Source organism: Prinia subflava, chromosome 2 (genome assembly GCF_021018805.1).
Source record: "Prinia subflava isolate CZ2003 ecotype Zambia chromosome 2, Cam_Psub_1.2, whole genome shotgun sequence".
Classification (NCBI taxonomy): Eukaryota; Metazoa; Chordata; class Aves; order Passeriformes; family Cisticolidae; genus Prinia; species Prinia subflava.
The window spans coordinates 82,295,506-82,322,607 of record NC_086248.1 but is presented as its reverse complement, the minus strand read 5'-3'; the positions used below and the strand labels follow the sequence as shown (position 1 = coordinate 82,322,607).

General features: G+C 41.6%; 1 protein-coding gene across 3 annotated transcripts in view; it reads right to left on the bottom strand.

Moving 5' to 3' along the window:
* The window catches only part of PPM1B (protein phosphatase, Mg2+/Mn2+ dependent 1B), a 60,689-nt gene extending 35,815 nt beyond the window's left edge, over positions 1–24,874 (bottom strand). The window contains exon 1 of one of the 3 annotated variants that reach the window (XM_063390799.1): positions 24,684–24,874. The gene's annotated coding sequence lies outside the window, so the exon portion shown is untranslated. The remainder of the gene's footprint in view (positions 1–24,683) is intronic. The other 2 variants (XM_063390798.1, XM_063390800.1) reach the window with 2 other exon arrangements.
* Positions 24,875–27,102: the final 2,228 nt, after the last annotated feature.

Genomic DNA, 27,102 nt, shown 5'->3' with positions numbered 1-27,102 from the left:
AGCTTTTGCATACCTGCTAGCATCACTGTGCTATCTTAATTTTATTCACCTACTCAGATGACAGAGTACATTCTTCGAGTGTTTGACAAGACTTAAACCTACCATGGCAGCATGTGTAATTTGTGAGCTCTTCATTCTGCTCCCTTAGATGTAAAAACGCACAAGAGTTTAAAACAAAAGCAATAAGCTTCAACTCCAAAAGTATTTTAGATCCTCTGAAATAGTAATCATTACATTTCTTTAAAAATAGTTTCTGTAAAATTAACCAGAAATTCACCTTAAAATGTAAAAATAGTGAATAATAAATAATTCAGATATGTGGATCAACAACAGCATTAACCCATTGTTTTGAACAGGATGCAAACACTCAAAATGCTTCATGGATCAGGGACTATATATTTAATCTTATAAACCACTGCACCTTATGGAAGTTGTCATAAGAATACACTGGTAGAAGGAACTATCGCAGGAAAAATTCTGAGTAACAGCCAGCTTTGTCTGGGACAGGAGGGAAATAGAAGGGTTTTTGTGACAGTGAAGGATTATAAACTGATAACAGCACTCTGCATGAGCTGAGTGATAAAGGAGACCTAGTACAGATCTTGACTTTAGGCCCACGGATGGAAGAATGGAGCTATGACAACATTTCATTATGACTTGCCTCTTCCAAACACTCAATATTGCTTTTCAACTAAAAGGTGTCATAAGCACAAAATTGCTCAAAAGGACTACTTAATCACCTTTTGAAGAATTGCAGGAGTTCAGTAAACTCTATGCCCGTAGCTACACTGCTGCAAGCCCAGTATTCTCTCTTCTTATGCACCACAATAGGATAGATTGTTCAAGGAACCAAACTAATCCAGAAAAGTCAATTATTTCCTGTCACTTGAGGTCTCCAAACCAGCTTAGGAAATGCCAGATCAGACAAGTGCCAACGACAGAAATGCGGAACCAGGAGCTGCTGCCAGTTCATATTGGTTACAAGTACTGTGTAACTACACCTTAAGCTGCATCCACTAAATCATTAATGAACTCTGAAAAAGGATCCTAAATCACTGTATTGAACTACGAGGCAAAAGCCCTCCCCAGAAGGTAAAAAAGCTTCAGTAAAAAAGTTGTTCCCACATCAAGGAACTTCAGGGAGTAAAATGAAACACAGCTGGTACAAATTGTTACAAAACTGTAAAATAGTTCTTAAACCCACGGTGTTTTAGGGCACAGACACAAAACACGTGGCCAGGACACAGCTCCCTCCATGCACTGTCTCCCACCTTCACAACACCCCCTCAGCCACGAGGGTTACAAGTGCTTGCACTACTAAGTGCTCAGGAGCCTCTGTGCTTCTATGGCCAGTAGCCTTTAAAAGTGGCAAACTCACAAAAGCAGCCCTAGCAGATGAGCATTATGCTTTTCAGAAACACGAGCCTGGAGCCCTCCCAGATTCTACTCTACAGAGGACTTGAGAGCATTCCTTACACCATGACTTAAATGATGACTTTTAGCCAGAAGCCTGCTTACAGTAGGGCAGATTCAAAAATAGGTATTTTAGGCTAAGAGCATTTTACCTCAGAATTTGATTACATTTATACATTGATTTACATTTATTTGTATTCATTTATACATTTATACAAATTCTATATGCACTATGTCACTTCCCAGAAGTGAGGAATACAGTATTCAGTGTCCCAAAATGCAAAGGCACTTTAAGATATACCCTCCACCACTGAATATGGCACAATGAAGGGACACTACTTCTACTTAATCTGCACTGCAGCGACTCTTACCTCTCCAAATAAGCTGCATGGTTTGTTTCCTCTCAGTATAAAAAGACATTCATGACACAGCTTTGAGATAACAAACCATTATATCCAGCTCCTAACAATCTGAGTGCCAAAAACGCTCACAACACAAAAATGAAAATGTCTTGACCAGATTGCTCATCATAAATTACATCACAAGAATAAAGCTGAATGCTTCCTATTAAAGACTTAAAAATTTAAGATGTATTAAGCATTTTACTTGGGTCACTTAAGTCTTCGTACTATGTAAATGTGTAATATTTTAGTAGGACTAAGTTAGTTCAGTAAAGTTTTTTGCTACTAAGACACCAGCACCCTACAGTAGGACAGTTTTTAATTGAGAAGAACTTAAAGCATTTGAATTTGACCATGTTTACAGTAAGGTAAGACCAAACAGACAAAGCCATCATAAGGAATTCACTGCTAAAGAAGTAAATTCAGTATTCCAAAGCAAGCACATTAAGAAAAATTATAGAGTCCGGAGAAATTTGAAGAACCCTATCATGCTATTTTACAGAGTATAGGCATCAAATGCTGATTTTCCTGATGATTAAATACACACTTAATAATGCTGGTAGCAAAGCACTAATGATCCTCAAGCTGAACCCTAATGTTTAAAATAAACAAAACCACTACAACATCCAGTCCTTTGCAAGCTTCCAAACTCTGGTTAGAGAAGTACCAGAAAAACACAGTGTTTATTCTGCCTCACAACCAGCTAGAGCTGGACTCTGACCCTTCACGGATAACAAAATCACAGCTGCTTTAAAACAAGCAAACAAACAAACCAACTCATGGGCCGAACACCAACAGAAAGAGCTATAATACGAAATGCCCTGATCCACCCTATGACAGCACAATACCACCACTGCCAATATTGTCCCCCAGAACTGTAAGCTCACACACACTCAAAGATTCTGCAGAAGAGAGAAGAAGGGAGAAAGAAAAGAGCAGCAGTGTATGGCACAGGTTAGCTGGTAAACTGCAACCTACCAAGGGCATGTTTCCAACATACAGTAAACATAAGGTACCATCCCTTTCTTGGAAGAGGCATTCATTGGGCTACCTGCCTTCTTGGGGACAGTGACAGCACAGGGGAATGCACCAGTGCTGAAAATTCATGCAGTAGTTCTTCCTTACTGTATCTATATGACAAAGCCAAAACTCAACCAGGAGTTATTTTCTGCTTGCTTACTTGATACAATGCACAACTTCCACCCTAAAGAGAGAGTTGTTCATCCACTGTAATAAAATATAATCAATTCCCTCTACATTTGCTAAGTGGTTCTTCATCCTGTACAGAACCAAGACTGAACAAAGTCTTGATTTGTGGATTTGCAGGTGTGGGAGTTTTTGGTGAATTCTTTTTTCCCCTTTTCAAACATGGAAGCTGCACTAAAACATTCATATTAATCAGTTAAAGTAAGGAAACTAAAAACTAAAAACTTTATGAAGCAATGTTGGTGCTTTATCCTTTTTGAAGCACTTAGTATAATACAGTTTTGAAAAACCTGCGGAAGTATCCTTCTACTGTGTTTTAGAAGCAAAACCCAGAACTACCTGAAAAGCTAAATGCCTTGAAACAAGTTTGCTTGAGACTCCAGTAAAAGTTGAGTTCAGCAAGTTGAATTTTGCAGTTAAAGTTCTATAGCCAGTTTGTAATTTAAACTATTAAATACTGAACTTCCAACACGAGTACACTGTTAGAGCAGTATTTCCCACTCACCTAAAAAGCGTGCTAATACCATGGGCTTAGCATTTTAATTAGGGCCATACTTTTAAACATCACCTCACAAATGATGGACATAAGTTACAGCATCAGAAAGCTGCTTTTTGAAGTATCTTACCAAAGTTATTCTAAACTTTCTTCCTGCAGACCTGTCTTCAATACATATTTGCACTTTTGTAACTCCTAAATTCTCTGTGACTCACTTTCAGGGAAGCTTTAGGTCAATAAATTCACATTATGATTGTGTGGGTATTTTGGCAGCAATGGTAGCTCAAGTGATATTTGCTCTCAGCAGCCCATTCCTGTTCCATGCTCTGTGGCTGAGCAGACAAACAGACAGCTATGCTGGTACAAGTGAATGCCTGAAGCAGAGACTGCTCATCTGGCTGATGAGGAAATCAAACTTTGTTGAATTATACAAGCAGAAGATGAAGGAAGACCAAAAGCCAGCCTTACTGGAATTCAGAACGCACGTATGCAATCTGCATTTGCCTACTGGGAGATCACTGGCAAGCACTTACTTCTCTATTCTTCTGTAACAGATCCGAGTTATGCTCAGCGCAACTCAAGCAGAGAAATGTGGAATCATGTCACCATCAGTTATGCCGGGCAGCTTTGCAAGCAGCCAGCTTTAGGAAGAGAGGAGGCTGGAGAGCACAGCCATTTAACTTGCTTCAGTAAAAACACACAAGTACAAAGCTCTTTCATTTTCATTTGTTTGATCTTTAGCTTAACTAAGGAGAAGGAAGTACCGTCAAGAGTTAAAATGTATTCCATTTATATTAGTTTTCTTCAAATAAAACCCCTCAACTGAAAAAACAAAGCATTGTATTTTACTCTGAACAAACACGATCATTTGGGCTACCGGGAGTTTCTAGAGAAAAGCTTGCAAAAGTTTTAACTAACTTTTATCTTACCTTACATAATAGCTGTAGTGCAAATAAAGTTCTAGACACATCATGCCTTCCACAGCAATCCAAGAGTCCCAGATTGAGAAAGAGGTGATTGTATTCTGTATGGGTTTGTGTTTTTCCTTAATGCAAAGGGCAGAGTGCACAATCATCCATCTTCCTGATGGGGACTCAAAATTCCAACTCAGACACACTCAAGTGATATGCATGGGCAACCTGAGATCATATTTACTATTACTGCAGTGCCTATCATTTGAGCACATTCTTATAGTTTCCCCATGAAGCAAATTTAATATCACATAACTAGCTAGAATACCTGGGTAACAATATCTAATGTGTCCATTTGAAAATATCAGTCCATTTGCCGTCTTTGTCAACATCTGGCCTTCAAATTGATGTTTTTTTTTAAAAAACCACAACCATTACTGGTAGACTACTTAAATTTTGTAAATGTCCCAAAAACCAGCCTGAGCACTGGTCAGATATTCTGAGAAAGAATCCATCATCCTGTCATCCAATAATATAATTACAAGGCACACCTTTTCTGAAGTCCTCTGGGACAAAACAGCATGTCCCTAAACCACACCACATTTGACAGTCTCATCCACTCTACCTACTGTAGCACTATTAATGAGTCTGTCACTCCTTTGCCTAGACGAGAAAGGTATTAGTAAACTATAGTACTATTCAAGTTCAGAAGAAATCTTGAAAATAAAACCTCTCTGTTGATTATGCAATAGAAAAGGCTTAGCCCTTTCTAGTTAAGCTGTTCAAAGAAGGCATCTTAAGCATAAAACCATAAAACTCCTACAGAATCGTCAGCAAAATCAGAGAAAGCAAAATAGTTCAGATCAGCTAATTCAGTAGCAAGTACATGCTTTTGTATAACAAACTTCATTGTTACAAACCTCCCTGCCCTGTAGTATAAAGAGTTAAGAAAATTGACATAATTGTATAATTTCATTGCTAAGACAGCAAAGATGACTGTGCTATAAAATTTTTTGATGCTTTAGCTGTAGGTTACAGTCAAAGTCTGATAGTTTTCAAAAAACCATCAATATCCCTTTGAGTGTCTCGTATAAAATGATCAGAAGAGGAAAGAACAGATTACCTGTAGATGGTTATCTCGACTAATTCCTCTGTGACCAGTATTCAGTGAATTTTAAGCTAGAGTCCTCAAAAATTAATATTTATCTGGGTAGAGAACTTCACTCTAGCTCCTATTGGATACATTAGAACATTTAGAACAGGTCAGCTTCTGAATCAAGTCTTGCTACTATTATTGAAGCCAATTAGGATTTTTTTATCCTCAATACCATATCTTAAATTTCTGCTGTTCCTGACATCAAAAGAAAAAAAACCCTTAAGCCTACGTTATACATGTCTTTCTGCATAGATCTTGTATTTAGAACGAATATCCCACAAAGGAGTCTCAGGCACAACAGCATCACATTTTGTCTCTTAGGGGAATAAATCACATGTATTGTAATATACATGCATGCCAACTGTTTTTGGCATGTTCGTTTTTTGCTATCTTACAAATACAACACAACCCTAAGAGTGACCATGAGTATATCCACACTTCAGAAGGAATTTAAACTCCACAAAGTGGGGTGAAAAACAGAACATGTCAAAATCACACTACTTCAGTTAGGACCAGGTACAAAAAACACAGCAAGATTTGCTAATGCTGGTATGTTTGACAATGACGGAAATCAATTGTACCAAATTTAAAAAGGGATAATATGAATGAGGTTTTATTTCTTTACATATGATACTAATGATCAGAGGAAGGACTTATCCTCTCTCAAATAAGGCTTCTCTTCAACTTCTAATGGTAAGTCTTTGGTTATAAAGGCACTAAAACTGAGCCATCACAGCAGATTTAAAAAAAACAACAACTTGGCCACTGCTGATGTGCAGACAGTTACAGAAGGCATAAATTCTCCACCACACTACTTAGACATTTGGATCTATTTGTGGCTTTTTTTAGCCATGTTAACACTTGCTAAATTTATATACATCAGGAGTTAAATTAAATGCAAAAAAGGTCATTCAACGCCACAATAAAATCACCAGCACGTTTAAATTGGTAACATAAGAAAACCAGTACTACGAGCTGCCAAATATTAACAGTTAAGATCCTATAGGCATTTTAATGTTTACTGCAAAGCATGTAAACATTAAAATGCTATTAAAAGCTTGCAAAGAGAGAATTCAGGCATCTGTTATGTCAACTCACTGCCTACATACACAGTCTTTCAAAAGAACTAATTTAAGTAATACAGGAACTAAAGTCTCCAAATAGGAATTGTTAAAATACATAGTTATTATTATATCTCAATTACAGTTTTAGAACATTTTCTCCCTTTGTCTCTTCCATGTTGAGATGCTTCTTCTAGTTACTAGCAAAGTCAGTTCAGTAACACCCCTGTATCACTATTAACAGAATCAACATGTAGAAATGTAAGGGCAATTAAAAATTTTTAAGAGTGTCCATTTGTTTAGAATGCCATTTCCTTCTTGATAACACAGATTTATCACCTTGTTAAAGCAGCCTGATTTGATTCATTTCAGGTAAGGCATAGCCCAAGGCATTTTAAGGCAGTTATAGGCAATGCTGAAGAGAAGCAGCTGATCCTACATGATATATAATTATGCACTCCCATACTGTAACAGAACCAATATACCTGTAGTCTCATGATATTCATATCAATCAAGTATGGTATGGAAAGTCATGTTTCAGATCACAGATGACTTGTCCAGACTACTTCAGAAAACACACTATTCTCCCCACTGCTCTTTACAGGATGCTCTACTTCTCCATTAGGCTAGAGAAACTTTTTAAGAAGTCTAGTTTAAAAAATTAGTGTCTCTAGGAACTGCAGAGTGAAGCAAACTTCCATGAGCTTTTTTTCTGGCAGCAGACTCCAGTATCCTTGCCTGGACAAATGGAATCTTTTTCAGCTATCTGCATTGAGGCTATCTGAACTGTTTCACTTGTCATCTACACAAGAGTATTTGGCAAGAAGCAGCCACTTGGCAACTTGTAAACTTAAAAACTCAAATTTTGGTCCAATTCATATTGCAACTTCAGTTCCACAATAAGTCACTCAGACTGACTTTTAATCAGTAGTCTAAACTTTCAATCTGCAATATATAGTTCAATGCTGAAGTTTCAGATATCTCTATTGAGTACAAACTGTTTTAATTTTGCACTATACCAGTATCACAACACATGTTGAACTACACCTGCAAAAACTGAAACAGCAATTCTGTCATTAAGAATGTTAAAACTAACATACAAGTAGATCATGCCGATTTTCAAGTAATCAACATCGGAGAAGGTGCTTAAGGGCATGACAGGGAGTCAATGACATAATGATAGACAGGACAGCCGAAAGGATTCCAGGAAAGTTAGCATGTTAATAATTCAACATTCACTTTATGCTACTCATCACTTCAGACATCAGCTGCAGGGAAATTTGGATAATACAGATTAAGACACCATCTCCAGCTCCACCAAAGGTTACTACTGCTCCTGTACACTGCTGGCTGCAAGACATGCCCTTGCTAGATTGAACAGTGACAGAAACATCTCAGTACAAAGACACATTAAAGAAACACATTAATTGTAGCAAGGGGGCAAACACCCTATTCTGTCATCCCATTTAAGACAACTTGCCAAGACATTTTAAAATGATTTCTATATTCCAAAGCTCACATATCAGCCTTACCACTTTAGTACCATAAAGTTTGACCTGCATGTATTCTACACATGTATATTCCATACATGTATTCTATATAGTGTAACAAATCATCTGGATCAAACTAGGAATCCATAAAATAATCATGGCACACAAAGGAATACTCTTAAGTATTTCGGCATTTGCAGAATGACAACTGAAAGAATCAGACGAATTTAGCAGTTTAAAAGAAAAGCAGACTATTAGCTTGGGGATTACACAAATAATTCAGTAAAACCTACTACATAAAAAACAGACCCCCAGTCACAAAAAATGAGAAATAGGTACGTGAATAGAAGACTGCTGATCTCAGCTTTCAAACAGATGCTGAACACAGCGCAATGAGTGCCAGTTACAGCAGGCTTCCACACCCCCAAATCTGAAGAGCTGGCATTAGGCAATCAGCTGCCTATATTTAAGTGCTCTTTACACATTAGTCCCCAAAACATCTTCCACATCCTTCTGAGTGTCTCAAACATCACTTCTATGAGTGGAGACCATGGCCTTGTATTCTCTCTTCTGTGCAAACACCTGCTCTGTTAAAGGGATAGCTATGTACTCCAATCCTCAACGAGTGGCTTGGGTTAGAAACAACTTTAAAGATCACCTGGTTCCAACCCACCTGCCACAAGCAGGGACACCTCTTACTGGACCAGGCTGCTCAAGGCTCCATCCAACCTGGCCTTGGACACTGCAAAGGACAGGACATGAACAATTTCTGATTCCAGTGCCTCACTACCCTCACAGTAAGAATTTCTTCCTATTATTCAATCTAAACGCACCCTCTTGCATTTTAAAGCCATTATCCCTTGTCCCATTAAAGCACATCCTTGTCAGAAGTCCCACTCCAGTTTTCTTGTAGGCAACCTTTAGGTACTGGAAGGCTGCTCTAAGATTTTCCCAGAGCCTTCTCTTCCCCAGCCTGAACAACCTCAAATCTATCAGCTTTTACACAGGAGAGGTGCTCCAGCCCTCAAATGAGCTTCACGGCCACATATACATATACACACACACACACAGATGTTTGTATATATACTCCACTTTTCCCTGGGAGTGATGTGGGAATGACACAACCAACATTTATAAACTGTGCATGTAAGCTGAATGGCATCACTGCTGAACAATGCTTATGGCTCCTACTACTTGACTGTGCTCAAACTCACAGAAAGGTGACAACTGTGCAGGTGCTTGAAGCTATGGCAAAAGAAACATTTCGACCATTTCCTCCAAAATGCAGTAAACCTGCCCTCTGAAGCCCATTTCCTGATATTTTTAAAGTGACCAAAGCATTACTCAAAAGTGTGTTCTCTGTCTGCATTCAGACAGAATTACACTAAGCTCAGCACAGGATCGAACAGTAAACAAAAAAGAGTTACTAAGACACTGCCAATTTAGTAAGACATTCCATATCATGCAACTTAGATATCAGTTTTATCAGTAGCAACACCTACACTACTTAAAAGAGAGCTCTGGAATAAACATTAGCTGCAAGTAGCAACCTACTTGACTATTTTAATTAAGGGACACAGCCACAGCTAGCTTATATACCTCTGATCATTAGTGCATTTCAACAGAAATATGCAGAAGTATTTAATAGTTAATAAAGAATGATAACATTCTGCAGAAATAGTATAATATGCAAGCCAAGAACTCAGAAACAGTACCATTTTGCCAAGTCTCAGTACTCATGCTTTGTGTCATCTGATCATGGACAATTTTGAAAGTCTTACCTTGAATGCAGTACAAAAATATAATTTCTTCCAGTTGTTTTTTTTTTTTTCTGATTAAGATTTACTTTAGAGACTCTTCCTTGTATATTGGGGTGAATAAAGCAGAAGAGCCGGCGAGTCTAAAAGTACTAAGATGGAGGAATTGACCAACTTCTGTCCTAGTTCAACACAACATTCAATAAAATCTGTAACTCAAATGCTTAATAGTAACAGTTAAACAAACTAATAAACTCTGTGACCCATTGGAACAGGCCAAGCTAGACAACAAGTTCCTATTTGTCTGTGGCAATGCCCCCAAACACCAAGTGACCGCTTTTCACTTGCTAAAGATGAAAGTATGGAGTGAGCTAAGATAGCAACAAGTCGATGGCCACTATGTGCCAAAAAAACTCCCACTCTCAATACGAACCACCTTTACAGATGTCATGTAAGCAAATCCATTTCCAAACCAGGAATACATAAACCATATGACAGGGAGAATCTGCATACAATCATGTGTACGTATGCACATTTAAGTGCAGAGATAATGGAGAAGTCTGGCATACTAATGCAATTGTTTACAGTAATATATCCACATCCTGGATGCAAAGGAAAAGGAAGACTAGAAGGTGAGATTCAAAGTTATTTTAAAGCACAGAAACTATGACAAAGAAATCACAAGCAGAAACACACTTAAAACTCTCTTGGTTACAAGAAACAAAGTTGCATTTGCCCCAAACCCATGAGAAGGGCTAGCACAGTTAAACCCACCATAACTTCACAGACCAGAATACTGCTTCTGCAGCAACAATCTGCCTCAGGCGTTGTCATTTCTGGAGACTGTCTACGTGTAGAATTTAAGATGACAGTTCACTTTCCTCTTTGTCTAGACTTGTGAGAAGAATCTAATCTCAGAAAAGCTGAGATTTAGTTTCACTACCCAGCACACTGCCTACCTCTCTCTGCCCAGCAACCTCAAATGCTCTACAAATCACTTTGTTTTACCTCAAGGTTCAGAATACCAAAGGTACGTGAGAGATAAAACATATTGATGAGTATAATGTTCTAAAACTTCATTTTTGACACTGAAAATGAGTATTTTTCCTTTCTTAGATTAAATGTTTATTCAGTGAACACACCTTATTTATTCCAAGCCTACTCAATAGGCAGATTCTAAGTAACCACTGCTTAATACCAAAAACAGTCAATAAGAGTAAATGATTATGTTACAACTATTTTATTTAGTAGACAGTAAGAGTTCCTTGAGGAACTCTAGTTGTAACTGCTGTCCAGACAAGAGTATCAACCACTGACCAGCCAACCTTTAAAATGACTCCTCAACCAGTTCTCATTTGTCTAGTCATCCTCCCATTTTGACTGCAAATAGGAGTATGCTGAGGGATACCAGAACACCTTGCTAAGGTCAAAATTAAAAATCACTGCTCTATCCTCAGCTGAAGACCAAGTCATTTGACAGAAGGCCATCAGGTCAGTCAAGCATGACTGACCCCAGTAAAGCCCGGCAGACTGAAAATACCTTTTTCAAAAACGCTTTTCCACAGATTTATATAAACTATTACTGTTAGTGCTACCCAAATAAAGCAGTATTTAACATTTTTATTAAATAACACGGAAAGCTTTCTTTATTATATAACATAGTAAGGATGCCTGAAACAGTAAACAGAAACCATCTCTATGCTTCAACAATTTGCAGAATTCAAATGTTCTGAAGCCTAAATACAAGAACTCTGCACATAAAAAAAAAAAAAAAAAAAAAAAAAAGGCATTAAAAAAAAGCAGGTCTTGACATGTGAAACACAGACATCAAACAATTCTGTTTCTGGCTAGTTTTCACGGTGTCTTGAAAGACAAGACAGTAAACAGCAGAGGTTATAAAAGGGAAAACTTGGTCTTTGTAACAGTATCTAAAATTTATTACAGAAACGGATGGCTGAGGAAGAGAAAGAAATGCAAAAGAACAGCAAAAGACCAAGAAAACTCAAACACGTTTCATTATGAATATTATAAAGAATTTCTAGAATTCAGATTGCTTCCATCTTTTCAGATCGCTTGAATTTCTCCTCAGCCTTATTGCAAGAGACCTCCCAAACAGAACAAATACGGGAACTCCTGGACACAGAATCAGCCAGTGCCTGACAAACAACTGCAAACTCTATTCTTTACTAGTGATGCCATATACTCATGTTTCACCCAAAATAGTTCAGTCCCTCTGCAGTTCATCAAAACCTAGGCTTGAAACAGGCAGTGGGTAAGATACTCTAACTGCACATTAAGCAGTGACAAACACCACAGTGGATGAGCTGAGGCAGTCCTCCTACCCCTAAGGAAATTTGCAGATGTGACAAAAAGCACAGAAAAACAGCCTGACTTGCTCAGAAACTTTCTGACAAATTCCTTACCATGACCTTTGTTATGCAAAGTTTTGGTTTCTGTTGCATTCTCATGTACCTACAGATATTCTTGTCAGCAAATGCTGGTATTTAATTAAACTGGAATGACTACTATGAAGGGAGTCATATAAACATCTGTAGCAGGCTATGCATCTAGGGAAAATCCAAAAGAGAGGATGGACCTTTTTAATTTAGTTATAATAGATGTTTTAATGTCAACATTTGATTCTACGTTCTTTTACTTTAGGACTGCAACATGACTGGTAACACTGCTAACACTGTCCCAGTTATGTGACTTCTCTACAGCCTTCAGCAGCAGGAGCATTCCAAGCGAACACAGAACTTTCATTCACAAGATAGGTTATCCCAAGCACCAGTGCCAAGAACCCACGCTAGTACCTGCACCAGAACCTCATCTGAAACACCTCAGCACGCTGTCTTACAGTAAAAGTGAGGCTAAGCTGAACTCGTCACTGCTGTAAGCCCATCTCCTCTCATGGGCAGTTTCTGCTTCAGCTCGGGCATCAGTAGCTGCTCTCACATCCTCATTGCAGCAGGCTGATTCAAGAAGCTAAACTAAATGAAAATTGATCTCAGCAATATGTACCCGACATATGCACATTACCCAACTCTTACCACAAGATGAGACACAGCCCAGTGTCAACATGAGCAGGAAGAGGATCCTGCACACGGTCAGAGGCAGAAAACTGCAGAAATACAACAGCACTAACATACTTAGGTAACCATACAAGAACCTCTTCCTTAATGAAAGTCAGGATTATGACTGGGTTCCAGAAGCAAATGCCCGAGTGTGTGCAGAGGCCTAGCAAAAACTCTTTTCTGTACTGTATCAACACTGAAAAGTGGTGAAAACCAACCTATTCTAAGGACCTTTAAGGAGAGGAATACCAGATACTCACCAACTGGGCAGCATGCAGCAAAAATCTCTTTGGGTAGAGTGAACAAACTCCCCATAATGAGAGACAAAACCAAAGCTGCATTATGTACAGTAAGTGACTCAGCTTCCAAGAAGATGCTATACCCATTGTTTTGAAACAGCTACAAAAACATAACAGTGGTGCCTGGCTGACAAAGGAGCTGATATATCTAGTGCCCAGCACTCTCACCAAGGTAGCCTAAGATTTAATAACTAGAAACCAACCCAGAAGAAGCTAAGTTTCAACTAAATAACATGCTAGCGACAGGAATTCTCCTGTCTATAGAATTTTGAAGGCACTACCCTTCAGCAGTCAAACCTAGTAAGCGTTATTGCTTTTTCCCCCTCTTAATGTAAAAATTAATCTGAGGTCACATCAGCTCACTCTTACTTTCCTTCTCTGAACAGAGCAGTTCAAAGTACATCTTTTCAGCCATCCAAAGACCTTAAAAGAATCTTTGCCTCTTCAGCAACAGTGATGCAAGTTTACAAATTCCATGACACTTTAAATCCATAAAGCACTAAGTTTTCCACTATCTGCAGGACTTTCTACACAATCCAGGGTGAAGAATCCCCAAAACTTGCACAGTTCAGGAAAAATCACTACACACTAAATCTCTTGTCATTCCCCCCTCAGTCCATCTCAAGAGTAGACTCAGCAGGAGAAAATGAGCCCAAAGAAACTAAGCATAAACAAAAATAAGGACAGAGAAAGAAGACTAATAGCAAGAAGCTCTTCCCCATCTCACCCATCAATGTCAGTGGCCAATTTTTACTTGTTGGGTTTTACTCATGCCAGTATCAAGAAGAGTCAGGATTCCCCTGAAAGGCAAGCAGAGGTAGTGGCAGGCAGCAGAATCTGGTAATAAGAGGCAGTGCAGTGCATGTGCTAATAAAAATCTTTAAAATGATGTACAGACAAATGAACAAAAAGCAGATCCCAATGATGAGGGCAAGAAGGAATACTCCTCGACGAATACTGGGCTCTGCCTACTCAAGTATTCTCTGGATTAGCTGAAGTTATCAGTGAATTTATGCAATAAATTCTTTAGAAAGCATTGTAGTTTTCTTCTTTACTAAGAACACTACTTTTCATGTTCTCTCCTGACTTGTTTCAGTTTCTCTCTTGCAGTAACAGCATCAGACTTTGACTCAGGGAAAGAAGAGGATAAACACTGACTGGAAAAAAAACAACTTCTGAAATTGGAACAAAATTGATTGTGCAGGAAAGGTTGCTCACAGATAGGAGACTGGTTGGTTCATCACTTAATGTACTAGCAGTAGCTTGTGATACTGACTACCAAAAAGAAGGTAAGTAGCAGAAAAAGATGATGGAGTTTCCAATGCAGTGCTCTAGGACCATTCCTTGACTTTAGATAAAGGCTTTTAACACAAATCTGACAACTCATGACAGATCTAAGCTGTCACATGTGCTTTGTATGCAAGAGCTTGTTTTGATCAGTGCTTCAATACACAAACAAACAAGACCTTTGGAGGAAGGGACAATAGGGAGAGACCTATTAACAGGTTTTCCACATTAGCTTCCTGTTCTTTGTGAAACTTGACAACAATCAGGTTTCAAGCCTGGACAAACCTTAAAATACCTTTCCAAAAAATTAGTTACTTCAGTTACGACATTGCTAGCCCCAAATTTTTATTTATACAAAACACATCTGAATCTGCTAAGCCTGAACAAAACAGAACAGTGAAAAAAGATTACCTCCAGTAGTAACTGAGCCCTACATTCCCTCTCTACAGATTCAGGAAACTTCAGATTGAATTAGTGTGGTTGTAAATACATGTGTGAATATATGGTATTTTTGAAGGAATTTTTTTCCAAATATGAATTAATAAAGTACAATTGCAGAGTACCTTCCATAGTGACATTTTTCTAATCATGTTAAACTCTCTTTCCTGCCATTGGCAACAGCAGCACACAAGCTAATTTCAAGAATCCTGAACTATACTGGAATTGTATCTCTTCCCCTGTGATTCCAGATGTACAACACCAAAATCATGAGAAATTGTTTCAACTGTTTGTAACTTTAACCCCTTCGCTCCAAAAGTCAGATAGGCTAAGCCGACAGCATTCCTTTTTTTTCTTTAAATTAAAACAATACTGTGACAATAGTCAAAAATCACAAAACAAGCTGTTTTGTTTAAACACAGCTACTATACTTGAGTTCATGAAATATTTTCAAGAAGTTCTCTGGCCTAGAATTACTTGTGTTTGGTATGTTCTAGTTAAGAACCTGAAATATCATCCAATTTGATTTAATGTTACAAACTAGCTATCGAGCTTCAGCGGCTCTTAACCTCCATCATTTTCACACTCAAATACTGAAAGAAGACATAATGGTACAGACATGGTTCAGTATATGACTAACCAAAGGCCAAACAAAAGTAAAATAAGTTTATTGTTTACTATGGTATAAAAGTAAGATACAAAACACCACTGGCACTATAGCAGAATCCTAACTATCCTTTCCTTCCACATCACACACAAGCCGAATAATTGTTTTAATTTGAAAACACAGGAAAATGTTAAACTATCACTTCTACCACTTATGGAAAAACAGATGAGCTCTTAAGGTCTGCATGCAGAGGAGACTGCACAGCTACTTGACTCCAGCAAACACTGTGAAACATCTCTTTCCAATGTAATCATCCACAAAATGGTATGCTTGTCTTTTCCCTGATCCCACAAATTACTTGTAAGAGACAGACACATTGAACTGTTTCCAGTTTCTTTACATCATGAGAGATGCTCAGAATCTAAAAGAGGGCTAGTTAGAAAACCTCACACAAAGCAGACAATTCCTATTATTAATGCATTTTTTTAAATTACTGAATGCTTATGAACTGGAGGTTATCTTTTGCACAGCAGTTTGAATTGCAGTGCACTTAGGGAGGATTTACAGAACAGGTTTCACACTCCCCTCTTCCTCCCAGCTCCAGCTATTGTTTTCACAACATTGTTTTCATCTTGTTTATGTAAAAAACCTCTATTATTTGAAGTCTTGTGTACAACCTTCTACTTGTTTAGATAACTACTCCTTAGAGTAACATAATCAGACACAACCTAGACTTTGGATGAGTCCAATAAATTCATCCACCAGCATAAGCAATCAGCAAAGAAAAGAGCAGGAAAGACATTCTCTCAGAGAAAAGGAAAAGTGAAACAAAAAAGCTCTTGCTGTAATATGTCTCCTAGAAAAGGACATAGGAACAGAAAACATGACAAGCTAGCAAATGGACAAACACCCCATCTGAGGAGTCCATTTGATACATGCATAGGCAGTAGTCCCACAATTACTGAGTAACACTCACTGAGTGTAAATCCCACCTGTAATTAGACATTGTTAATAACCTCCTTAGAAGCAACACTTCAGTTCTTACTGACGACACCCAAAGTGAGGCACTTGTGAGCCTTCACAGCCTGTACCTGCACTGGGGTCTCTTGAGCTACATGAAGCAGCTTTACTTTCCAAAATGAGGGACTGAACACTACCTGGGGGAGTCAGTGGACTGCCTCTGCTAGGTCTGCAGTCAAGTTTTACAACAGCTGAAATAAAAAAAGAACTTCATATTTCCTTTGAACATGAACACTCAAAAAAAGGTACCCTTTTAGTGAAAAGCCAGCTATACACAATTTTTATCAAATGTTCCACAGAGAACCAAGCCTCTTAGACACCAGAAGCCAGTGCCTGCAACTAGTACTATATCTGAAGAGAAGTCTTGTGCACAAGCCGGTATGCAGAGTACCTTTTGACCAGGATACGATTTTCCTGTCGGGAACCAGAACAAATAGTACAGACATATTTTATTACTATACTAGGTAAGGAGAGCAGGAGAAGAAAGGACACAGAAAAAACCCTGAGTAACATCTGTGCTATATTCACCTTTCCTACTTTTACAGCTCTCTGAAGGTGGTGCTTTGGGTATAGACCCACTTCAAACAGAAGCAAAAGGAACAATTTCTACAGCTGTACACACTGAAGACAGAACTCTCAAAACAGCCCACAGTACCACACAGTTTCAGTACAGTACTTCTCATCTGAAAAGTTTCAAAGCACATGACAGTTTCAGCAGTTTTTCAAGGTCACAAGGGCAGTCACAAACACACGTCCCTGCCCCCTCCAATTGCTAATCCAGCACCCTCTAAATCCAGTCTAGCTGTACTCCAGAGACTTATGCAATGTGAAAACCCTCATTCACTTCTCTCCTAGAATCATGGTCCAAAATCCTATATGTGGTATCACATATACAGCTGCAATATATAAAGGCAACTTTACATCTGTCAATATTTATTTGGATGTGGCTTAACAAGCACATTGAATTGTCTGAAGAATCTTATCCATCTTACAAAGAACAGATTTTCAGCATCCCTTAAGAAGCTGCCATGAAGAACATAATTTCCTATTTCTAGATATGTTCCCCAAAATGTTTAGGGTAGTATGCTTTTAACTTTTTTGGAAGAAACTTTTAACAGTGGTAATTATCTCTTAAAAAACAGACAACCAACAGTAACACAAGAAATAACATTAGTGGAAAATAAAACCCCAGCAAGCACAGCTACAGTGCGTGTTATCTGTGTCCCACAGTTTCACTGAAACACAACTCAAAAGTTTACACAAGGGTAAATATTTCACAAATAATCAGGTCCTATGAGTTTTGTGGAAAAACAGTCACATCAAGGAGAGACATCCAAACTCTGCCCCCCGAGGACAAGTGCAGCAGAAGCTCAGCTGTATTAGCAAAACAATCATGCCATACAGGACAGCCAGTGCCCCAAACACATGAGAACACTTACAGAACTCACAACACCCTACACCCAGAAAAATCCAACCACAAGACACAAAGCCACAGGAAGTCAGGCTTCATAACTTGCTGCTCACACAGCTAGTTTCATTCTTGATTAACTGAAGTAAAACCATGAAAAGACCTACTCTCCAGAACTTATTGCAGTTTTACCACCAGTTCTTTTCACACAAAAATTCAAAACTAGTGACAATAATTTAGGAACAGATATTCAGTTACCAGTCAATATACACAAGCAATCCTTGGGCAGAGAGCAGCAGGACAATTTCTGCAGGCCTGGCAACACTCAGGAAGCAGCAGGGGGTAGAAGCCCATGCTCTGCATGGCTCAGCACCCTCTGCAGTGCTCTAAGGCGCCTTTTGGAGACCCGGTGGGTACAGCTGTATTGTCACCTCAGCCTGAGTTAGGAACACGCTTTGACGTAAATCTGTCACCCACTTCCTGTATTTTAGTTCACATCTTATAGAAGTTTCTGAATACATGATCTGAACATCTCCAAGATTAACCTACATCAAAACTCTGGGAAAGCATGGAACATGCTCAGCCCGCAGATCCAGACTACAATTAGTCTAAAATACACCTCAGTAACTACACACACTGGGGACACTGACTCTACCTAACTTACAGCTTCACTCTACAACATTCTTCAAGTGCAACATAGTGCTGGCTAATGTAAACATAATCAAGTGGCAGATATTGTCCATTCATTTATGAGAGCCTCAAGCAGAAGGAAGTAAACCCACAGACTTAAGCTGCCAACATGCACCTCAAAAGCCCTAGAAAGGAGACCTGCACAGGGTGCTCCTTTTTCTGGAATAATGATAGCAGTAGTGTATCACCACTCATCCACTTCAGTTTCCATCCCTTTACAAGTTAGGAGTTTCAAAAACTAGTGGGATACTGTAGAAAAGCTTTCAGAATAAAGAAAAAAATAACCCACCCAAGATCTACATACTTCATGCATCACCTACAATTACTGTTCTATAAAGCTTTTCAAATAACATTGAAAACACAACTCAATCAAAGGCTGCACTAGAGGCAGTGATAGGAAACGAAGAGCAGCATGTACGCAATACTGCTTTTCATGATTTGCACATCAGCTTAACCAACAAAGCCACCCAGAACAGTTTCTTTTTCTTTTTGAATAAGCTGACCAACATAATATTCATTGTTTCACTTGAATCAAAACATCAGTTCTTTACAAGTAGTTCCACCACTGAGATGTTCTCTCCTGTTACCAATTTTTCTTTTTCTATAAAATTTTAAATAGAAGATCATGAGTTTCAAAGATATAGCTGCCTTTATACCAGGACCAACAAGCTGGTGAGAACAGACCAAAGCAGTACTGCATGAAAAACCTACAATAACTTGCTCCCTCCTCTGCTCAACAAATCCGTATCATCTCACTTCATTAACTCCTTGATAAAAACTATTAATTCATATGCTAACAATGCAGAGCCATGTTTGCTCTACATTGAGTAAAGGTCAAGTTCCTGTACTGGGGTGCAGACACAAAAGCAGGATTATTGAAGATGACATTTTCTGTTAACACACTAATCCCATGAAAATGGCAAAGAAGGAATGCCACTTTCCTTTGTGATTCAGCTGCAAGTTTGTGGTTATTGACATGTCATTACCATAGTCACTAAAGAGCCACCTTAAACTCTCCAGCAGCCCAGTCTGAAATATCCTTATGCAATGTTTTTCTGATCTGTTTTATGTTAAGTCTTGCCAAAACAGACTTAAGCACCTAGTTGTACTATTTATTTGACAGAAAACTCCATGAATAAAGTTATTTCCCATCAAAGATGAGGAGAACCTACGCCAGGAGATAGTCATGTAGTGACATCACAAAATGACACACTGAAGTAATGTTAATAAGAAACTAATGGTGCACAGGGAAAAAAAGAATAGTGGATAACATTTTTCACAGCACAACAAAAATATCTGGGCCTGAGTAATTTCCTTCAAAATTATAATAAAGGCTGCTGTCTGCTGAGACACTGAGTTTTGCCTTCTGTCATCATTCTCTACATTAAAACATCTTTGTGCTTTACCTCCCAACACAGGGTTTTCCAAGACACAGAAGACTAATTTAACCTACATTCACTGGCAACCCTTATGTTTCAACATGCCAATAATGTCTCAAGAAACTGAGATGAGCTGAACTGCTCATCTCAAGAAACTAGAGATGAGCTACCCCAGCTCAGTAATTTCTTACCATCTCATGAAGATTTTCAGCCCAGTTTTCTTCTGGAGTGACACACAAATTCTTCCAAAAATTTATCTGACTTTATCATATGATACAAATATAAATTTGTACAAGATTTAGGCAAATTATAAGCAGTTTGAACAAAGTTTCCCATAGTAGACATCTGTCTAAGGCTGAAAGACATCATCCAAACAGCTAAGGAGTTTGCAAAGTTGTCTGTTAAGTAAAAGCAGTACTGATAATCTTTCTGGAAACTCTGCATCCTTGTTCTTACATCAGGGAACATCTCTCAATTTCTCCTTTCTGAGCTTCTCTAGTCAGAGGTCATCATTCTATTTGGGTGGCTTTTTTTTTTTTTTTTTTTTTTTTTTTTTTTTTTTTTTTTTTTTTTTTTTTTTTTTTTTTTTAATTTAAGAAGCTGTAATCACTAGTCCAGTTTTTGACATTAAATTCCCTGAACATTTTTTGTATATCTGATATGCTGGAGGTTGGGGCTCAACTGGACTCCTCTAAGATGCATAAAACATTTATCTCACTGCCTGCTACCAGGCAGTGAGAATGAAGTCACAATTCACATCCTGTACAGCTGTAAGCTAAATAATGAAGACCATCAAGCATAAACTGAAGAACAGAATTTTAAAAGTAACACATAGGGAAGGAACCAAGACAGCAAAATTTTGATTTCAACAGTTTTCCAAAGAAATCACCACTGCTCTCCTCCAATTTACTAATAAGAACAATATTCAGATTAAATCACTTCAGTAGCTAAAAGGCCCAAGATCTGAAGAATGCTTCTTTTTCACAGGGGAGGGAAGTGCAGCACTGAATTCAGAGAGATCAGTGGACAAATGACAAGAACTGAAAAAACAAACCCCAAACAAAATAGAGCATATTTGATTAAGGTAGTGGGCAGAAAAAATCAATACTAGGGGAAAAAACCAAACAAACCAACAACTATGGACACAAAGATATGCATGGCCTTTTACAGTAATTACTCTCCACAATCCAAACATGGGAGTCTGGAGCTTGGATTCTTTCACCAAGTCTTTCCCATTCACTTGGAAGAGACCATGCTTGTAAAAACCAATGGTTAGCTAATTATCTTCCAGTGCTGACTGGAAAAGAACTGCCATTTCGCACTTCCTAAGCTACAGCAGTAGACCTGTATGGCAGATTTAAGCATTCCTACAGGACTGATGATGCAAGGCACAACCAAATGATCAATTTTCATTTTTAGTGTTTTTTTTTTTTTTTTTTAAGAAAACAAAAAAAAACAAAACAAAACAAAACAAAAAAAAAAAAAACAAAAAAAAAAACAAAAAAAAAAAAACACCAAAAAAAAGACCAAAAGACCAAACAACAGAAACCACAGTGCCAAACCAAGCACACCGCTGCCCTGCTGAACACTATGGCAGCACTCAGCAAGGTGTGCTGCAGTTTGCCCCATTTAAGGAGGACATTCAGTACTCAGTGAACACTGCTCTGTGCACATCCCCATCCCTTGCTGCCGTCTAAATAAGCCCTTCTCCAAAGAGTAATACAAATAGTTCATAAACACAGATTTTTACATCCACTATGAAGAGCAGATTTTAGTGCCTTTCCCTTTTGTAATATGTGAGCAACACATTCATGTCAGAAATACTCTCTAGTCTCCATTGGACCCCTGAGAGCAGTAGTTCTTGACAGCGAGCACGTGAAACGACTGTTGAACACACAGATTTCACAGGCTTGAATTTCAATTGTAATAGGTTTTTATTTCTTGAGACAAGATTACTAAGTCAGAAGCACACATTAGTGATTATCACTGGAAAAGTTTAAAAGAGCAATGCAGGAGACAGGAAGAGAACTGGATTGTCCAGGATAACTACAAGACTACTCATTTCTTTCTCTCATTCCTTATGTCACTGATCACCTCATGGCTACCACTATAAAAGAAAAATGGGTTCTCAGCACCCTCTACGCAGCCCTCTCCATGCTATGTTAATTACATTTCCCTCATCCTGATGTTGTGTGCCTTAATTAAATCACTGCCCTATGTAACAACCTCCTCTAAATATCTGCAGAACAACAGATGAGGGGCTGTGCAAATAAATAGACCATGCTATCCCAAACCTGCAGAACATGGGATACACACAGGTAATTACTCCTCATTTCCAACTGATCCAAGCAGCTTTCCATTCGACATGGATCATCTCTTCACAAATCTCTGACCCTCAAATGCTGATGCACTAACCCTCTCTCAAACACAAGTATACATCCAGTATAGAAGATTTCATATACTCTGGATATGCAAACTCAGGTAAGTGTTAAGGGAGAGAAAATGCATGTAATAAATACATATAATGGATGTACTGGAGCCCCTAAACCCACACACACAGATGAGCTTGTCTACACTATGTGGAAGGGCTTTTAGTTAGCTGCTGACCTGTCAACACCATTATAAGTGCTAGTTTCAGCAGAAGTTTCCTCTTAAAGTTAATGTTCAATTTATCCAGTGAAACAAGCAGAACAAAATAAACAAACAAACAAGAAGCACTTTACCAGAAACCCCTTGACTGTCCTGCCATCTCCTTTAATCCAGTAATATTCATAACAGTACTAAATTGCCTCATCATCTTTATTCACTTTTTTTCATTTTCACTAGGTGTCATAACTATAAAATATTTCTCTCCATACTACGAGCAGCAAAGAATCTCCACAGCCTCCAACCTGTACAGGACCCTGGAGCCAGCTGATCATCCCTCCCCCACACCATTTCAACTTTTGATAGCCTCAGCCAAAAACGCCTGCCTCCTCTCTCTATACACAGACTAACTAACTCAGCAATACGAAAACTCCAGTTTCCCTTTTGCACAAATACCATTCCCCTGATACACACACATATACATAGCCTAACATAATCTTCATCCTGTATACAAATTCATCCTTCCCCCTATTTTCAACCATACCTAAGTATCTACCCAAGACCCCCTCACTTTCCCATAGTCCACAATCGTCCTTGAAAATTTACCTACAAGACGACAGCTTTGATGACCTAATAGAAATTTAGAGTGCCTGATACCTGTCAAAAACATATATAACTACAGCTCTACAGCTCCCCAGCACATGCACAGACTTTTCTCCAAAAAGTACTATCCTGATCCAAACACGTGGCATCTGCTGCATATTTTCCCATTTGTATTCCATGGACCAAACAACAAATATCCAGCCTTTCCATTTCATTACAGGTGAAACATCAGCTCACAGTTCCTCTCAAGTTCCCAGGACACAGACGACGTTGCTTGCTGCTGTAGCCCATCCCCACACACCGGACAGAGAGCTCACCAAGCTGGTGACAGACGAGCATCTCTCTCAGCTCCCAGTGCGAGCAGCAGACAAACCAAAGCACAGCAGTAGGAACACGCATGACTTGCTGTCCACATACCAGCTCGTATTACACACGAAGGTCTCGCACATTAGGTCTAACCACACTGGCCACGAAACAAAACAAGTTCAGAACCTTGTAGCAACCTGTTACCACTGTGCCTGTAACTCGTACACAGGCTTCCCTACCACCCAAAGCCTCCCTCCTCCACAGCCTTTACATGCCTGCCAACTTAGCACCTTACTTCTCCCAACACACAGAAGCCTGTTTACCTATTACTCCTAAATTCACAGGCCTTCCTGTACCACTACTCCCAAACACATGTGGTTTCACCAAGCACCTGCATCCCCATGGTATAAACACATCCCTCAACCTACCGCAGCAAAATAAGACAGGTACAGATTTTTCTAGCTGCCTCCAACTCAGCTCAGGAAAATGACTCCCTCCTTCCGAGAGAGGCATTACTGTAAATTATAGTAAAACTATATGCATTGGGTTCGCGGAGCCTGCAAGCTTCAAACTACGAGCAAGAACTGCCTTCAACTCCTTTCTCCTAAAGGCTCCCAGGCACTGCCCATCTGCCTGTGATTTCATCCCCAGCTCGTCACAAGCACCCAGGCCTCACGGCAGCTTTTTGCCCCCGACACCGAGGCCGTGCCCGCCGCTCGCCCCCTTCCCCCAGCCCAGGGCCCGTCGGTAACACGGGCCCGGCACTCCCCAGGGCCCGGCCGATGCACGTGCGCGGCCGGCCCCCGGCACACACCGGACACCTCCGCCGCCTTCCCCGCCGCCACCCACGCGAGGCCAGGCCTGCCGGCTCCCCAGCCTCAGGGCCGTGCGGAGCCTGGGCCGTGTCAGCGCGGCCCCGGCCCTGCCTTCTCCCGCGGCGGGTGGAAGGCGGCGGTCGAGCCTCGCGGCGCCCGCTCGCTCCCCGGGTGCGCACCCGCCGCACGCCGTGTTCGCTGCCCCGCCCGGCGCCGCGGCCCCAGCCGCGGCTCACCCGCTCAGCCCCTTCCCCCGCGCTGCCCCGGCCGCCCTCTCTACCTGTGTGCCCCGCGTCCCCCGGCGCCCGGCGGCGCTGCGGGGCCCGGCGCGGGTGCGGGCGCTGCTGGCTCGGGCTCAGGCGCGCGCCGCCCCGCGCTGGCCACCGCCGGCCGCCGCCGCCGCCCGGTCGCGCACTCGGAGCGCCGCCAGCAGCGCGGACATGTTGGAGCCGCCGTCCCCCCGCCCGCGTCACCGCTCTCGGGAGAGCCGGGCGGGGCCAAGCTCACCCCGCCCGCCCCGTCACGCCGACCACTGGCTGCCGGCCCCGTCGGCACGGCCCTTCCTCGCCGCCATTGGTAGACGCCTTCGCCGCTCACACGCAGGCCCCGCCCAAAAGCTTTCCTCTGATTGGGTCTCCCCCGTCTGCTTTGGTAATTATTGGCTGCGGCTCTCGTCAATCAAGACGACGGCGCACGGACTCCGTCTTTCTCCGCACTTTTTTTTCCGGCCTCGGAGCCGCGGGCAGGACTGACGGAAGCGGCTGTCAGCGAGCTCCCTCGCCCCTCCCAGCCTCCCTCCCGCGGCCACATCCCCTCCCTCCCGGCGGCGCGGTTTGCCTGCAGGCCATTGGCTCCCAGCGCCGCCACTCCCGCAGCCTCTCTCGCCCCGGCCGCCGCTTCGCCAAGGGGGCGTGAACCGACCCGCCGTTGCTGTCTTCTGATTTGCCGTCGCCCCTGCCAATCAAGCGCGGCCGGCGGGGCAGCAGAGCGCGGGCCGGCCCGCGCGCCGAGCCGCTCCGCACGCCGATTGGTCGCGGGGCGGGCGAGAGGCGCGCGACCTCCCCCGTGCCCCACGGGGGGCAGTGGGGAGTACCCGTATGTGCGCGCGATTACATCACCGCCAACCAATCAGAGCGCGCAGAGGCAGGTGTACCTCCCGAGGTGGGCGCGGCCTGGCTTCCCCGGCGGGAGCCGCTGCGCCTCGCGCGGCCCAGGAGCCGGGAGCTGGGGTCGGTGTCTGCGCCGCTCGGGGATACCGGGGCTGCTGGTGTTACCGCACCAAAGAGCGACGCTGCAGGTGTCTCGGTCCTCTAACTTCCCGTCTGCACGCCGGGCTCCAGCGCCGTGTCCCGGCTCAAGGGACGGAGGGGCCGCGGCCCCGTTCCGGTGCTCGAGTGAGGCGTCTTGGGATCGCCCTTGCTAGCCCACCGAGCCCTGCTGTCACCGGGGCCGCCTGAAGAGTAGAAACACTGAATAAGAGAATCAATTAGGTTGGGAAAGACTCCGGACTTAATCTAATCTAACCCGTGGCCGAACACCACCATGTAACTAGACCATGGCACCGAGTGCCACATCCAGCGTTTCCTTAAGCACTTCTAGAGATGGTGACTCCAGCACCTCCCTGGGCAGCCCGTTCCGATGTCTGATCTCCCTTTCTGTGAAGAAATTCTTCCTGATGCCTAGTCTAAAGCTCACCTGGCAAAGCTTGGGGCTGTTTCCTCCCGTCCTGTCACTACTTGGCTGTGAGAAGAAGCCGAGCCCCACGACCTCCTTCCGGTGCTTGTAGAAGGTGACAGGGTCACCCCTGAATCTCCTCGTAGCCCTGAGTGGCGGCAGGTGGGAAGCGCAGGGGGGCAGCTGCTCCCGCCGCCGCCGCGGGAGGCCGTCATGAACACCCCAGTGGGCTCGCCTGCCCTTCGCTGTCTTTCTTGCCCCAAACCAAAACTGTTTATTGAGGAAAGAACATGAAAATCCGTCTGATCCCTCGTAATCCCGTGCTATTCCCACCTTTCTCAGTCAATGGCTGGCTGAAGCCAGCTGCGGTTCACCTCGCTGGAGAGAGACCCGCTCCTGCCCCTACAGCTCTGTATGGCGGTTCAGCTGCTGCAGTCACACCCTGCAGGCTTTCCTGGGAAGCTGGAAGGGATATCCTTGCCTTACACTCCCGAGAACCCAAACTTGAATGTGCTGTCTGAAGAACTGACATATCGATTCCCACACTCGCTGATGCCCTTGTGCCTTTCCTTACTCTAGGCGTTTCCTCGCCACACACTGAATACATGGGCGTGAAATGAACACCCGTCACACGCAGGACTTCCGCGGCTCAAAACACCGCTTGTATAGCATTTTTATTCATTAGTCTAGTCATTTGCTAGAGTGTTTAAAAAAGCAACTGACCCTGGAAAAGATGGGAGCTTCTCTTTCTGGTGTTGAAATTCTCTCCCAGTTTTCCACATAGGCACATGATGGGATTATTTTCCAGGGCCTCCAGAGTTATGTCCACAGTGCAGAAAATACTATGCAGCCTTTCCCTCCGAGCTCATCGGCAGCACCACTCACGTTAGGAAATCCTTGCACAGAGCTGAGAGGACGCTTTTTCGCTCACGTGACTGATGCAGCCCCGGCTCTCAGAGCTGAAGCTTTGCTTTCAGTGGGTTCAAATGCACCTACTCCTCACCAAGAAGATGGGGTAGCTCACC